The sequence below is a fragment of the Nycticebus coucang genome, chromosome 14 (assembly GCF_027406575.1).
Source record: "Nycticebus coucang isolate mNycCou1 chromosome 14, mNycCou1.pri, whole genome shotgun sequence".
NCBI lineage: Eukaryota > Metazoa > Chordata > Mammalia > Primates > Lorisidae > Nycticebus > Nycticebus coucang.
In genome coordinates this window covers 26,495,782-26,512,338 of record NC_069793.1, presented here as the reverse complement: position 1 = coordinate 26,512,338, position 16,557 = coordinate 26,495,782, and the positions used below count along the sequence as shown (strand labels likewise).

The following is a 16,557-nucleotide window of genomic DNA, read 5'->3' as shown; positions in this document are numbered from 1 at the left end:
TAAGAAACAATCTCAGGAAAAATAACAGGACACTGAGGAAAAGTAATATGTGGTTGAAAATTATTTCAAATGAAAATTTTTGTAAAACTGGTATCGAGATTCCACCCTAGGTATGTTGGGTTGCAGTCTGTTCTTGGTTCTTGGTGTGCTCTTGGCCGAAGAATAACCAGAGACACCAAAAGCAATCAAGCATGAGCAGTTGTTAAGGAGGAGCCAAATAGGTTTACAGAGGAAGAGCAAGACACCACAGATAATGATGAAAGGGCTTCCATCGTAACAAGAGATTCTGGTCATGCTTGGGGGTTCTATTTTATATTGTCTGGATTGGACCTCCTTGTGGTTCAGATGTAACCATCAAACCACCCTGGCAGACAACTAACAACATGATAATTAGCCATACGTTAAGTCTAAGTCACTTTCCAGATCCTGTTGTCCCTGGGCTGCCTAGCTAGGGAATTCCTTGCATTCTTTTGCAGATTGGTAGAGTAAGTGTGGTAATTGCTCAGTGGCATCAAGATGGGGCAGCACCAAAGCGGGTCACCCAGGCTTGTCTTTTGTTCCCAGTTGTGGCAACTGCTTGCCGCAGCACCAAGGCAGGTGCCTGTCTTTGTACCCTAGGAGTGCCAGAGGTCACTCACCTAAAAAAAAAAAAAAAAAAAGAAAATGTCTGTGTTCTCAGCTACTCAAGAGGCCAACCTGGACACCAGAGCAAGAACCCATATGTAAAAAAATTAAAAAATATAAAATAAAATAAAATTATAAAAAAGAAGAGAGAAAAGCTTAAATAAAGGATACTCAAAATGTGCTAGGACAAAAGTAGAGTTATATAATTTTATTTTAAGTGTCAAGGAAGAGTAGATACAACCAAGTTATTTTTATTTTGGAAAAATAAAAGCAGTTTTTTATATTTGAAGCCTCAGAAAACATTTTACCTCGGTATATCTCATAAATACACTACTCAAAAAGTTTCAGAATATTAAAAATAAATTGAAAAATCAAACTCAAATAATAATAAATTTATATATATAAAATATTTCATATAAAAATAGGGATGTATTTTTCTCAGAGTCAATTATAAATAATTATATACATTATATTCGATTACAGATAATTATAATAATTATATATCATATAAAATATTTATATATATAAAAATAGGGATGTATTTTTTCTGTCAGATTCTCAGATATATTACAAGTAAAGGTAAATATATATAAAGTAAATGTGTCCCACAATCAGAAGGTATACCATATACCTTTACATTGTGCCCACTAAGTGGGAGCACACCCATTCTCCTCCCACACCCCTCCCTGCACCCCTCTTCTACTACCTTCCTGCTCCCTCATCTTGAATTTAATTGAGTTTTTCTTTTATGTTGGTATGTATTAGATTGTCTACTGGCTTCATATTGATATTGAGTACATTGGATGCTTGCTTTTCCATTCTTATGATACTTTACTAAGAAGAATGTGTTTCAACTCCATCCAGATTAATGCGAAACATGTACAGTCTCCATCTTTTTATGGCTGCATAGTATTCCTTGGTGTACATATACCACAGCTTGTTAATCCATTCCTGAGTTAATAGACATTTAGGTTGTTTCCACATCTTGGCAACTGTAAATTGAACAGTGGTAAACAATCTAGTACAAATGTCCCATGATGATATGATACTTTTTTTTCTTATGGGTAGATGCCTAGTAGGGGATTGTGGGATCAAATTAGCAGTCTAATTTGAGTTCTTTGAGGATTCTCTATGTTTCTGTTCAAAGAGGATATATTAGTTTGCTCCTACCAACAGAGAAAAAGTGTTCCCTACTCTCCACATCAGCTATAACATATGCAATTTTGGGACTTTGTGAAGTGAGCCTTTCTCACTAGGATTGGTGATATCTCTGGGTGGTTTTGATTTGCATTTTTCAGATGATTAGGGATTATGAACATTTATTCACATGTTTGTTAGCAATTGTCTGTCTTTAATTTGCTTTAATTTTTGTGTCCTTATCTGTGCAGAAGCTTTTCAGTTTAATTAAGTCCCACTTATTTATTTTTGTTGTTGTTGCAATTGCCACTGAGTCTTTATTTAATCTTTCCCTAGGCTTTATCCTTAAGTTTTTTCCATGTTTTCTTCTAGGATTTTTATCATTTTATGTCTTAGATTTAAATCTTTTATCCATGTTCAGTGAATTTTTATAAGTGGTGAGACGTGCAGGTCAGTTTCAGTTTTTTATGTGTGGTTATCAAGTTCTTCCAGGACCATTTATTGAATATGGATTCATTTCCCCAGAATATACTTTTGTTTGGTTTATCAGAGATCTGATGGCTATAAGAGATGTGTTTTATCTCCTGGTTTTCTATTCTGTTCCATGTGTTTGTGTCTCTATTTTTAATGCCCTTCTATGCTATTTTGATCACTGTAGGTTTGTAATATAACCTGAGGTCTGATAGACAATGCCTCCTGCTTTGTTTTTATTACTAAGAATAGCCTTGACTATATGAGGTATTTCATAGTTCCACACAAGGGGAAGAATTAGTTTTTCCAGTTCTTTGAAGTATGATGTTGGTATTTTAATGGCTATTGCATTAAGTATGTAGATTGTTTTGGGTATTACAGACATTTAAATAATGTTGATTCTTCCCAACCAAGAGCATGGCATGTTCCCTCATTTGTTACTGTTTTCTGTGATGTCTTTTCTTAGGGTTTTATCATTCTGTTTGTAGAAATCCTACACCTCTTTTGTCAGGTATATTCCTAGGTATTTCATTTCCTTTGAATCTACTGCAAAGGGAATTGTGTTCTTGATTTTCTCCTCAACTTTTATTGGCCTGTACAAAAGCTACTGATTTGTGGGCATTGATTTTATACCCTCAGCCATTATTTTATTTCATGATCATTCTAGGAGTCTTATGATTGAGTCTCTGGGGTTTAAGATCATATCATCAGCAAAGAATGAGAGTTTGACCTCCCCTGCACCCATTTGAATGGCCTTAATATATTTTTCTTGTCTCATTGCATTGGCTAAGCCTTCCAGAAATATGTTGAATTATAGTAGCAATACTAGACATCATTGTGTGGTTTCAGTTCTAAGTGGAAAATCTTTCAGTTTTACTACATTCAGTATGATATTAGCTGTGGGTTTTTCATAGATGGCTTTAATTGGTTTAAGAAGTGTGCCAGCCTTAAAGAAAGATGGAGACTTTACCTCTTTCATGTTAACATGGATGGAGCTGGAACATATTCTTCTTAGTAAAGTATCTCAAGAATGAAAGAAAAAGTAATCCATGTACTCAGCCCTACTATGAAACTAATTTATGGCTTTCATATGAAAGCTATAACCCAGTTATAACCTAAGAATATGGGGAAGGGAGAGAGGAAGGGGAGAGAGTGGGGAGGATGGGTGGAGGGAGGGTGATTGGTGGGACTACACCTGCGGTGCATCTCACAAGGGTACATGCGAAACTTAGTAAATATAGAATATAAATGTCTTAACACAATTACTAAGAAAATGCCAGGAAGGCTATGTTAACCAGGGTGATGAAAATGTGTCCAACGGTCTATAAAACCAGTGTATGGTGCCCCATGATCGCATTAATGTACACAGCTATGATTTAATTAAAAAAATAAGAAGTGTGCCATCTATGCCTATAATATTAAGTGTTTTTGTTAGAAAAGGACATTTAATTTTGTCAAACGCTTTTTCTGCATCTATTGAGAGGATCGTATGGTCTTTGTTTTTGCTTTTATTGATATGGTGAATTACATTTATGGATTTGCATATGTTAAACCAACTTTTCTTCCCTAGGATAAAGCCTACTTGATTATAATGTATAATTTTTAAAATTTGTAGCTCTAATCTATTTTGCATAAACATATGGGATGCTTCATAAATTGGTATGTTATCTTTGTGCAAGGAACATGCTAATCTTTTCTGTATCACTCCAATTTCAGGATATGTGCAGTCAAAGAGAGCACTGGTCATAGAAAAATTTTAATAGACAAAATTCTCTGCATGGAGTATGGATTACATGAAGAAAACATAAATTTAGTGTAATTAAAAATAGCATCACAGTCATTGCTCAGCAATATTTTATAAAATATTTTTATTGAAAGGGAAACATTAAAGAAAATGACCTTTAAATTTGTTCAAAAGTTTAAATTGTCAAATTTAACCATCTTATGAAACCAGCATCCTAGAATTTTGCCTCAGAACAAGGGAGTTATTTATTTCAATCAAATTGGAGTCTGTAGCAATCAGAATGGTTGTGTCTGTACATAAAAGCTCAACTGCAGTTTGTTGAAGTGTGTCTGCCCTAAAATATATGTTCAAGTCCTAATCTTTGGTTCTTGTGAATGTGATTTTATTTATAAATAGGGTTTTCACAGAATAAGTGTAGTTAAGGATTTCTAAATGTTATTATTATGGATGTAAGGTAGACCCCCAAATTCAATGATTGTTGTCATTATAAGAAAGAAAACAGAGAAATTTAACACACTGAAGAACACAGAGTGAAAGACATGGGAATGCTGGGTTAAACATGGGAAGACAGGGTTAGACATTACAATGATGCGAGCACATGACAATGAACGCAGACAATTGCTGGTAGCCACCAGCAGGGAGGAGACAGGCATGGAACCAGATTTTCACTTGGAATCTCCAGAAGGAACCAACTGTGCCAACCCCCTATTTAAGTCTTCTAGACTCCATTCTTGTGACAAAATATGTTTCCGGTGTTTTAAACCATCAAGTTTGTTGTCATTTGTTACTAAATCCCTACAAAACTAACAGATGTACTCAAATTGACTTTCAAAGTATATCAAGTTATCACTTTATTATTCACTCATAGGAAAATCATTTATTAGAATTTTAGTAGATGAAACATTTTCAAACATGTGGTGGGTAGGACAAAAATTATTCATAATGAAGAATTCTGTGAGCAAAGCAGTAGGCTGGGCATATTCATTTAATGTTCAACACATTTCTATGGGATTTATTCCCATGGAGTTGAAGAAATAAGGACTCTGAGAGATGAATTAGCTTTTCCAGTATTGCCCAGCTAGTGAGCAACTCACCTGACTTTGAATCTTGTTCTGACTTTGAAGCTCTTGCTGTCTCCAAAAGGAACTCTTAACAGAAGTTTGCATCAAAGGTAATGAGATTCTAATGAAATAAATTATTTTTGTGTCATTCTTTAATGGTAGACCAGGAATTGTACTTTAGTAAGCATTTATCTAGGTGTAGAAAAAGCTGTGTTGGTTTGAGTTCCCCTGAGAAGAACTCAAAATGATCATTTATATTCCAGTGAGTTGTTAGGAAGAACTCACAAGATAAACTGGTGAAAGCAGAAGCAGGAACAAAAAAGGGAAAAAGTCAAATAAGATTATGATTTGAAGCATGTCCCATGGAAAGAGGTTTCAGCCAACTTCCCTGGAAATACTGGTACTGGTCTGAGGCCAGTTATCTAACTCCTCATGCCCCTAGTCTGTCAGTCATTGAATAACGCTTGCACTAAAGGGACATAAACTCTCTTTGCTTGCAGGGCAAAGGGACTCCAGTATCTGGAGGGCTGCCCCTAGGTAAATAGCGTAAGTGTAGACCATCAACAAAGTAGCCTGAAGCTTAGGGGCTTACTGAAAGATAGGGGAGATACAAGGGGATTTTGAAAGAGCACCTCTCTGGTTGGCTCTATCATTCTTACATGAAAGAAATGATACATACATAGAATAACCAAACATGAGACTCTCCCAAAAGCCTAAGTTAAGATAAATACTACCAATGTGTTAACTCTTAAATTATTGAATACCCTACAGTCATTGTTAATAAAGGGAAAGCAGACTAACATTTTTCCTTTAGCAAGAGGGTAAAAGGTATGTCTATATGGGTGAGGAATAAACCCCTGACATTAAAATTGAATTGACTTAAACTTGTGTCTTTACCTCCCAGTGCCTACATAGAAAATAACAGTAGAGGGGCAACTAACCAGGTAAATGGATTTAAGGTCACATTTATGATATGCAATTGCTTTAGTTTATGTGTATAGTATTGTCTGAGCTGCTAAAATTTGGAAATGGGAAGTCATGTAGCCCTGTAAAGTCTTAGTTTGGCTTTCAAGTCATTTTGAAAGTAATGTCCCATGGTGCACTGATATAAATGTCACCTGGTATACAAAGATTGATGACATACACTTACTTGGAGTTCTTTTTAGCAATGTGTTAGCTTCAAATTGAAAAAGAAAACCACATATAGTTCTTTAATAAATGTGGTGTGAACTTAATGGAAACATATTGCTAATATTATTAGGTGTCCCAGAGAGTAACTGAAACATCGTATTGTTGGTATTTGCACTGCCATTTTCGTTGCACGGGGCTTATAAAACACTTGCAAACACATTACTGTATGCAAAACATAATACTTTTTCTGGAACTCTGGTTTTTATGGACTTTTATGGCTGAACAATTGATATTTACCTATTGAGATTGGCTTAGAAGACCCAAAAGCAGCACTGCAGAAGATGAACTATAACTATTTACCTATAATATGAGAACAGCAAAATAGCTAAAGGCCTCTTTAAATATTTCTGGTATTAAACCAGCATGACTGTTTAAAAGTTCAATATTTTACTTTCATTCTAAGCAGCCTAGAGTCTTCCCTAATCTTCTTTGTACAAAAGGACCCAGAGATTTCCTTTAAGGTTATGATGTCTTCTGTCATTACCAAACACATCGAATTTACTCCTTTATGTCTGGGACTGTTTTTGTTAATGTTATGGATACCATCTGCAATTAAAGTTGCTAATTGGTGTTCAATATAAACTCTGATGGACTTAAACAGATCTAATATATGGAACACTTCATAACAATGATAGGATTGTGGATAGTGCTCTCTGGGAAAAGTAAAGAGAAAAAAAATGCAGACTCTTTTCTAATTCACAGTATTGTTAAAGACTTTCCCAGAATGAGTAAGTTCTCTGATTAAAGAAAATTAATCACTAATCTCCTCTCAGTACCTCCTACCCTAGCAACATATTTAGTCCTGGGGGTACGGATCTCCCTTGGTAGCCCTAGTTTAGTTTAAGTAGTAGCCCTAGTTTAGCTCAAGTAGGTTTAATGTCCCTCCACTTTTGGGTATGTCCTGCCCTGCTGGAGCAGTCAGGCTATCAGCACTGTGGAGGGCTAGCAGGCAGGGAGTTCGAGTCTGAGCACCTGTTGGTCCATTGCAGGTCTTTTTTTTTTAAATATGGAACGCTTCACGAATTTGCGTGCCATCCTTGCACAGGGGCCATGCTAATCTTCTCTGTATCGTTCCAATTTTAGTATATGTGCTGCCGAAGCGAGCACCCATTGCAGGTCTTTAAGTGGATAGGTGTGAACCCCAGTCTTAGTGGAAAGCTTGGTGTAGTGAACACACCAACAGAGGGAAAGCAGTCACTCCTGAGAGTCCTGGTTCAATCGTCCCTTGGGGGACCTATGCCACATGGCAACATTGGTAGGAGAGTGGGAAGGGGGAGGAAACAAGTCAGAATGGAGGAGCACTGGCACTCTGATCCTCTTTGTCCTTCTTTCTGGCAAGCAGTCCGCCCAGAATGTTCAAGCTCTGGGACCACACTGTTCCCTGGTACCCTCTGGCTCCTGTGGCTATCACAGTCTGGGTGGGAGATTAGGAAATGTTTATGTAGGGACCAATAACATGAATACTAATGAGCAAAAACTCCCTGAGAAGGAAAAACGGCACACAATGGCCAGAGAAGCAACGCAGTGCCTGTCATCTTAGCTTGGGTCTGTGGTGATGAGAAACAACCCCAGAGGGACTGGCAGCCTGGTTGTTTGTTTTCAAGAAGCTTCAAAGTTGACTGCTGGTGGCAGCATTTTGGCTCTTAAGGACAGAAAAATTCTCCAGCATCTTGGGTGCATGCTATTTACTAGAGATATGAAGCAAGGAGAAACAAAACCCTTACTAACTTCTTCTTTGGGACTTCATGCTTCTCAGAGGTTGATTTCTGCCAAAATCTCATTTCTTCTTATTCTGCTCCATAACTTTAACTTCCTCCCGTGGAATCACCAGTGCAAGTGCATTTGAGCACTTTTCCCACTGAATTACACCTGCACTATGTTTGCTTTAATCTAAAACTTTTCCTTCTTTCTGAGACAATGTGGCAACCCATGTCTCTACTCAGCCCTCTTGATCTCTCTCCAAAAAATTAATCGATCTCTAGATTTAAACACCTAAGGGAAAATAGGACGCCATCCTTTAAGCATCTAGGGACAGAGTAAAAGCCAATTATTGTACTGGGGGAGAAAAAAGACTGTGCTCAAAAAATAAAATTCACAATAAAAAGATTAATGTAGGAGCAAATAAGTACTACAAATAAATAAACGAGACATCAAGTAAGCCCAAGTTAGTTTGGAATAAGACTTTAGGAAAAGACTGTGTGATGGGATTGAATTCACATAGTGGGAAGAGATATGAAGACCTTTATGGAAAATGCCATGATTTTAGAAAGGTGAGCAGGTATGATTTACTTCTGCAGAACAATGAACAGATAATTCTGGCATGAGCAAAAATTTATAGAGAGACAGTGGTGAGAACAAGGCTATGAAGGCAGGTCGTGCTGTATCACCGAGGACCTTAAGCCGTTTGAAAGATTTTTATCCTGTTGGCACTGGGAATCAGTTAAATATGTCTGAGTAGAGGAGTGGCAATTGCAGGCTTTTGCTCTTTTTCATGCCAGAACAGAGACTATCAATTACCGAAAAGTCTATTCTCTCTCCTAGCAGAATGGAAGCTTGATGGGACAATTCCTATTATGGGCAGAGAGTGGGAGGAGAGAGGGATGGAAGGCTTTCTGAGTAGTCAATGCTCCCAAAGGTTGCACAGCTTGTGCTCCGCCATACATAAAAGGGAATAATTAGGCCCAGTGGGTGTTACATCATAACATGCACTTTATGACTGGGTTCACACAATGCAGAAGACTGGTGAGCATTGTTTTACTGTTCTAACTGCTCATTTTAGTTCAGTGCAAGCTAAGCCTAGGGCTAATGCTTCAACTAATGCAGCTGGGGGCATTTGTACCATGGAATTTTCCATGTTAACTTTCAAAATTATGTAAAACTGGAAGTCTTTATGCAACATCTCCACATTATAAGTACAGGGACCTACAAATCTATTGGCAAGGATCTTCTTTTAAATGAGTGAGAATGCAAAAATGCATGAGTTATTAACCAGCAACAGGAACTTTGTTTTAAGAACCTTCTGTGATTTGTCTAGGCCAATGACATGCAGTCAAAGAATTGGAATGCTGTGTTAAAAAAAGCAAACCAGTGTTCTACAGTGGAGGCAGCACAGACCTTGAAAGCAGAAACTGCAAGGTTTATATTTCTCATTCAATACTCATGCACTGCGTGATCTTAGTCATTACTTCTTTGAACTTCACTTTACAAATACCTTTCTTTCAGCAGAGAATTGATTAAATGTTTTAAAGTGAATTCATCCAACATAAAACAATGCAACGATTAAGAATAGATGCACATTTTCTGACAGGAACGTTCATCTACAGCACATAATAGAAACAGGCTCACAGTATCACATGTATAGTATGAGAAGTGCATGAAGACTTGTGAGGTTTTGTGCAACTTCACTGATCATCGTGTCATTGGCGCTCCTGTGGGTGAGAGTCAAAAGGTTAAAGAGAAAGCTCCTTGACCAATGTCCCTTTTAGCTTTTTTGTTTAAAAGCTTCATTGTATTTTTTTATTCTAGGACATAACAAGTCTTTAGCAGTAAAAACAAACAAAAAAAAACTATGTAAAAAATTTCAAAGTAGAAAAAGATTATCCAAACTTCACAATAAGGAAAGACAAAGTGTTGCCATCTCAGAGGTCCTTTTTAAAAATGATGGCCCTACGACTGTATGTGTATGTATGTGTGTGTGTGTATGTATATATGTGTGTGTGTATGTGTGTACACTCTTTAACAACATAATATTGCTTCACTCTTGCCCAGTTTAGCCTAACATAAAAAAACATAAGCAGCAACTTAAGAATATGCTTCAATTAAACAATGGCATAGGTATAATTTTGAGGAGTGCGTTTTTGTTTGTTTTGTTTTGAAATAACACAGTGTCTCTGAATGTCATCAATTTATCTTTTTTTTTTTCTTTCAAATAGGAGAAAGTATTTGAAGAACAGGAGTCTTAACTGCAGGTGAACTTAGAAACTTGCAAAATGAATCAAGTAGCCACTAAATTCTACGCATTTCCCTATCACGAAAATGTTTGAAAGCAGAAGTTAAAACTAAACTGCTTAACTGTGCTAAGGGTCTATGAAGAATTTAAATAAGTATGCAAAAAAAAAAAAAACATAAGTAAAAACACTGAGATATTAAGGAAAAAAATTTAAAGAAGAAAAATGAAATACTGCACTTTTTGGATGTCCCGACACCTTTGGGATTGAAAAGACTCCAGGAGTGAAATCCTCAAACGAGCTCCCGGGTTAAATCTGAATTAGTGACACTAACTAAATGAACCTTTTGCTTGCAAATTTTGTGAATCCTCTGTATTTAATTCTCATAGCAACCCTGAGCACTAATTTTAGTGATTCTAATTTAAGAGATGAAATTACAGAGGCTTCTGGAAGTTAAATAATTAATCCAAACTTTGGACACAATGTCTTAATCTAAAGTTAATATTCTTTCCAGTGAACCATATTTTCTTGCCTCCTCCGATTTCTTATTTCTCGTAGATCTGTTTATTAATGGATAGGAACAGTGTATTGAGGGCTGGCTCTCTTGAATGTGATTTTGTCACAGTATAGGAAGATACAAAGTGATAGAAACTTCCAGGTTTTCACTTGAGAAAAGTGAATTTTTTGTGTGTTTGAACTTGTTCTGTTTTGCTTAATTTTTGTGTTTTGGCTAGCATGAGTGAGAAGTTGAATAGTCATGAGATTCTTTGCTAAACCTATCTTGATTGGGAGCTGGTTTTATTAATGAATGAAAACCCAAAAGAAAGACACTGTTTTGTGGCATCACATAATATTATAATGGCACATCGATTGTCCATCATGCTATCATTTTTATTGTGGATATCAAAGCATGGATTGTGGGTTCTTTAGTGGGGATTCTATAGAGAATCCTTGGCTGGAATCTTATGTGAATAGTATTTAATATAGTAGATACCTAACATTTTATTTGTGGCATATATTAATTTTATTTCTTTTAACTAAAATAATAAATGAGGAAGAAAGATGCTTATGGTGGGGAGGTTAACAGAGGCTAGCCTTGCATCCAAGTAAGTATTTTAAATTAGTGATGTTGGGGGGGGAGAGAGGCTTGGTTGTTACAGCGATACTGCAAGTAAAAAGAGACAAAGGGTCTTGAAAAATCCTCTACTCCTTACAAATTGAGAATTTGTCCCCAATATAATAAGAAATGATATCAATATGTAATACAGATAAAGATGTCTCCCTAGAATAAGCGCACTCACATAAAACACACGTAAAGTTTTATAATAACATTAGCTTTCCTTACAGTAATAGCAACAAACCCCACCTCCAAAAAGGAGCAGGGAGAGGGACACAGCTACAGCAACAGCAAATATCAAAAACAAAAAAGGCATAAAAAGAGTTCAGAAGTGTGTGAGCAAACTGAGACAATTGTCTGATTTGTCTTAATGTGTATTTTTAGGCCCAATTTAGCTCTCTGCTAAGATCGAAAAATGATGGGCTTTTCCAATGCTTAACACATTATCATTTTCTGGTCCTGGCACCGGCTGTTTCTGGATAGGTTGCTGCATAAGGACCAGCCAAGTATTGTGCTCCCACTTGGTTTGCCATTTACTTCCAATGTATCATTGTTCTAGTAAAGCTGCTTTTCATAGGTAAATGGCTCTTCCATCAAAGAGCACATTTGCATACTTTTCACATCTCATCACGCTAAAGTAATCATCACTTGATCAGAAAATGCTTTTCCAAGCATTGAAGGATGACCTTGAGCAGTTTGTCATACAAAATGTATGGGAAAGAAGGAAAGAAGTGTGCTGTACGTCTAAAAGACTTCTTTTGAAGAGACTGTTTTGGCTTCAAGTAGATTTCTCTGCAATTTGCCCATTAATGAAGTATTTGTAGTCTCTGGCAGGTATAATTTAAATATTTTATAGCTAGTTTTTGGTGAATGCACAACTTTATTTGCGTGTATGAATTTATTCTCTAAAAGTGCTCCCAAATAGAAGCCATAACACAATGCTGGTGAGAGGTCAGGGTTTCCTAGTACTTCCCATTATGTCCTTCTATACAATTTTAAAGAAAAGTCTGCAATTTCAGACATGTCTAGAATGTGTAAGTACCTGTGTATAAAAGCAATTCTTAAAAAATATAACTAAATAAAAATTTTTATGTGCTCACAGATCTTTTTAAGGATGTAAGAGCAGAGTAGTATCAGTTTGGTGAGATAAACAAAAATACCTTCTTCAGGGATATCAGGGCGAGACCTACCTAGGTTTGAATTTTGTGTATTTTACTTATTATTCTAATTAGTTTGAATAATAAACTTAACTTTTAAGTCTATTTTTTCGTACATAGCATAAGGATTGTTAATAGTTATTTCTTGGCACTAGGCAGTTCAGTGTGTCACACATTATACGCATATAGCAGAAAGAAGATATTTAACCCATGTTGGTTTTCTGTACTTCTTATAAATTTATAGCTAAAGGAGGTGAAGATTATTTTTGCTATGTTGGAATGAAAATCAAAATTTTGTGCTAGTAAATTATATAAAGTACTGATACCAGAATTTCCACTTCAGTAGGTTCTTGGTCTCAGTGATTCCAAGAATGAATCCATGGACCACTGATCGGTGGTAAGACAGGATTTTTTTTTTTTAGGACAGGATTTTGGCAGAGAGAAAACCCAAGTCAGGGGAGAAAAGCTCTCTCGCTCCCTCTCTCTTGTCTTTCTCTGGGGTCTTTATCTACTCTAGGGGTATATATAGATGCATAGTTTCCTTGAATATGAGGTCAGGAAATGAATGGATACAGTCCTTTCCACTGGGGCAAGGTGAATGACTATATTAATGAATGGACACAGTCCATTCAAGGAATTGAGGCCTAGGAAACTTACATGAAATTGACCTAGGCATAGGAAATGGGGTTTCCCTGTTCAGGCCTAAGTGCAAGGGGAAGGAAACACTAAGGCCCTGATGTCTCCCAGCGGTTGTCTGGCCCCTCTGCCTGCTAGAGCCTCTGGCTGGGGGGACCTCCTCCCTTGCCTAACCTCCAGTCTGATGGTTCCTCTCCCTAGGCACCAACACCACTGAGGTGGAGATGGTATATCCTCCAGCTCAACTTGACTGGGCTGGCTGGGGCGCTAACTGTCCTGTATCGGTACTTTTATCTAATAGTGATTCTTATTCTAATTATTAAGTATATGTGTTGTCTCCCAATTATATTTTCATATCTGCTTGATTTCTAATTTTTGCATGACATTGTCTAAAATGTGTTTAGTGACCTTCTGGAAGCATGGCATAGGCTGGGAATTGATGATTCTCCATACTTACTTGTTCTTCTTTCTGGGCACATAGGTAAATTACCTTTTCCCACCACATCATGTGATTGGAATGTGAATTTCTGCTATGGCCTAAAACTCTCCTGCATGTGGTGTTTTCTGCTTTTTTCCTTCTTCATGTTGGTTGAGATAGAGATGATTCCAATGGTGATCTTTGAAGTCTAGTATAGAATATAGTGGAGACATGAAAAGGAAGTAATGAGGTGTGATAAACAGCATTAAAGAGGACTAGCAATGATTTCACATTTGCATAATCAAGCGTTTGTTTATTTCCTTCCCAGATGGAATCAAGGCTGAACTGTGTGGCACATAAAATACTGTGGAAATTGATGTGTGGCCTCCAAGGTGATGTCATGAAAAGCAGCTCTCATTCTCTTTCTTGACTTGCCTCTTCTGTCTTGGTAATACCCAAGAACTCCTATGGAGAAGCACATGTGGAGAGGAATGAGGAAACTGCCAATAGACAGCACCAATTTGCCAGTGATGCCAGTGAGTCCCTTGGAAGCTCTTGGAAGCATTCATCCTAATCAGGTGCCCAGATGACTGCATCCCTGGCTGGCATCTGACTTCTCATGAGGAACACTTAGCTAGAACACTGCCTAGCCAAGCTGCTCCCAAATTTGTGATCCATAGAAACTGTAAAATAATAAATATTTGGCTGTTCTTGTTTTTAACCAGTCCACTTAAAATTTTGCATAGCTTAAATCTAAGGGTAGCATATTACATAGCGATTGGTAACTATTTCTGTTAACTATACCAGAAAAAAATTGGAAATACTTGCTTTAGAATTCAATTGAGGAAAGATAGATTGATTTTCATTATGTAAGAAACTAAAATTTGTTACAGCACATAGCATTAGCTTAGCTAGTACAGCTAGCACCTAGAGTTTCTCAATCTCTGAAGTTAAGGCTTATTGACATTTTGAACTGAATAATTATTTTGCTGTTGGGAGAAATGTATTGTGCCTTGTAGGATAGTTAGCAGAATCCCTGACTTCTTCTCACTAGAAACCAACAGCAACTTCTTTTCCAAACTGTAACAATCAAAAATGTGTTTAAACATAGCCACATGTACCCTGAGGGTACAAAATCACCCATGGTTGAAAACCACTGAGCTGGAGAAAAGTTAGCATTCAATTTAGCACTAATTAATGTGATGTTGGTCAAGTCACTTAACATTAGTTTTTTCATTTATAAAGTTAAAATAGATTGAACGAGTGAAACATAACTCTGAAACTTGAAAAATCTTGTTCGCAGCCCTCTTTACCACATTACCATATCAACCATCTTGAGATTACTGAATAATCTCAAGTTGTATGCAATTTTCAGAAAGTGGCAGTTTAAAGAGAATTCTTTTAGAATAAAAGTCAAAGGAAAAGAACATTTTCAAACTTCTCATATATTACACTTTGTCAATGAGGTCATGCCTGGGGATATAAGCATCTGCTTCAGGTATCATAGAATACTATTTGAAAGGGAAGTGGCAAAAGATTTTTGCACGTTCTAACACAGTCTTCAGCATGATTAAATTATTATAGTTTCATTTGCAGTTTTTAGTTTTGAATCTTATCATTCACTGGACATCACAAGACTATGCTAAAAAATCAGTGTGTCTGTTATGGTGTCCAGAAGGTTTTCCACTTACAGCGCTCTAAAATTTTTTGAATTCTGAGACTCTGAAGAGCTAGGCAAATGTGAATCTTAACCCAGGTGCATGTGCACACACGTAAATAACCAAAGAAGGCTATACATTTTTTAAGAGAAGGAAAACACTTTATTTTTGCAAAAGACAAAACCAAACATGATATGAAGTCCGAGTTCCTCTCTTGATTTCTAACTTTCCCCCTCTTTCTTGTCATTTTGAATATCTACCTTCTCCACCTTGATTGGGTGATTATCTGTAAGGCTTGCAAAATGATTATCAGAAAACATTTTCCTGATACTTATCAGGACTCTGACCAATAAGCAGGAAAACAAGAATGATACAAAACCATATAATACGGTGAAAGTGAGAAACTGCCTGAGCCAACATTGCTAGGGAAGGTGTGCAATTTTCCCCATCCTATAAAAATCCATCGCTGCTGGAGGAAATGCAAACTAATACATTCCTTTTGGAAAGATGTTTGGAGAACACTTAGAGAACTAAAAATAGACCTGCCATTCGATCCTACAATTCCTCTACTAGGTATATATGCAGAAGACCAAAAATCACATTATAACAAAAATATTTGAACCACAATGTTTATTGCAGCCCAATACATAATTGCTGAGTCATGGAAGAAGCCCCAGTGGCCACCGACCCTTGAATGGATCAATAAATTGTGGTATATGTACACCATGGAATATTATGCAGCCCTAAAGAAAGATGGAGACTTTACCTCTTACATGTTTACATGGATGGAGCTAGAATGTATTCTTCTTAGCAAAGTATCTCAAGAATGGAAGAAAAAGTATCCAATGTACTCAGTCTTACTATGAAAGCTATAACCCAATTATAGCCCAAGAATATGGGGAGGATGGGTGGAAGGAGGGTGATTGGTGGGACCACACCTATGGTGCATCTTACAAGAGTACATGTGAAATTTACTAGGTGTAGAATATAAATGTCTTAACACAATAACTAAGAAAGTGCTGTACAGGCTATGTTAACCAGTTCCATGAAAATATTTCAAATTGTATATAAAGCAGCACATTGTACCCCATGATTGCATTAATGTACACATCTATGATTCAATTAAAAAAAAAATCCGTTGCTGGATCATCCAGAAGTCCACTAGTATTTAGGTGCCCTATCAGATATGCTGAAGAAAGGGTACATGTGAAGAAAACCCTTTCATTTAAGTTATTCACATTAATTTATTTCAAAATGTTACCTATCCTAATAAAAAATCAAAAAACAAAAATCACTGAACCATTTCTAATGCTACCTTAATGGTGCCAAGGTACAAAACCCAGCCTGAGTTTATTTGTTTATTTTTTTCAGATTATTAAAGGTGTACAAATACTTT

General features: G+C 36.6%; 2 non-coding genes across 2 annotated transcripts; both read right to left on the bottom strand.

Annotated features, from left to right (window-relative positions):
* Positions 1-3,865: 3,865 nt before the first annotated feature.
* Positions 3,866-3,972, bottom strand: LOC128566155 (U6 spliceosomal RNA). The gene has a single exon (XR_008374450.1). It is a non-coding gene; the product is annotated as a U6 spliceosomal RNA (small nuclear RNA).
* Positions 3,973-7,228: 3,256 nt separating this feature from the next.
* Positions 7,229-7,335, bottom strand: LOC128566104 (U6 spliceosomal RNA). The gene has a single exon (XR_008374400.1). It is a non-coding gene; the product is annotated as a U6 spliceosomal RNA (small nuclear RNA).
* Positions 7,336-16,557: the final 9,222 nt, after the last annotated feature.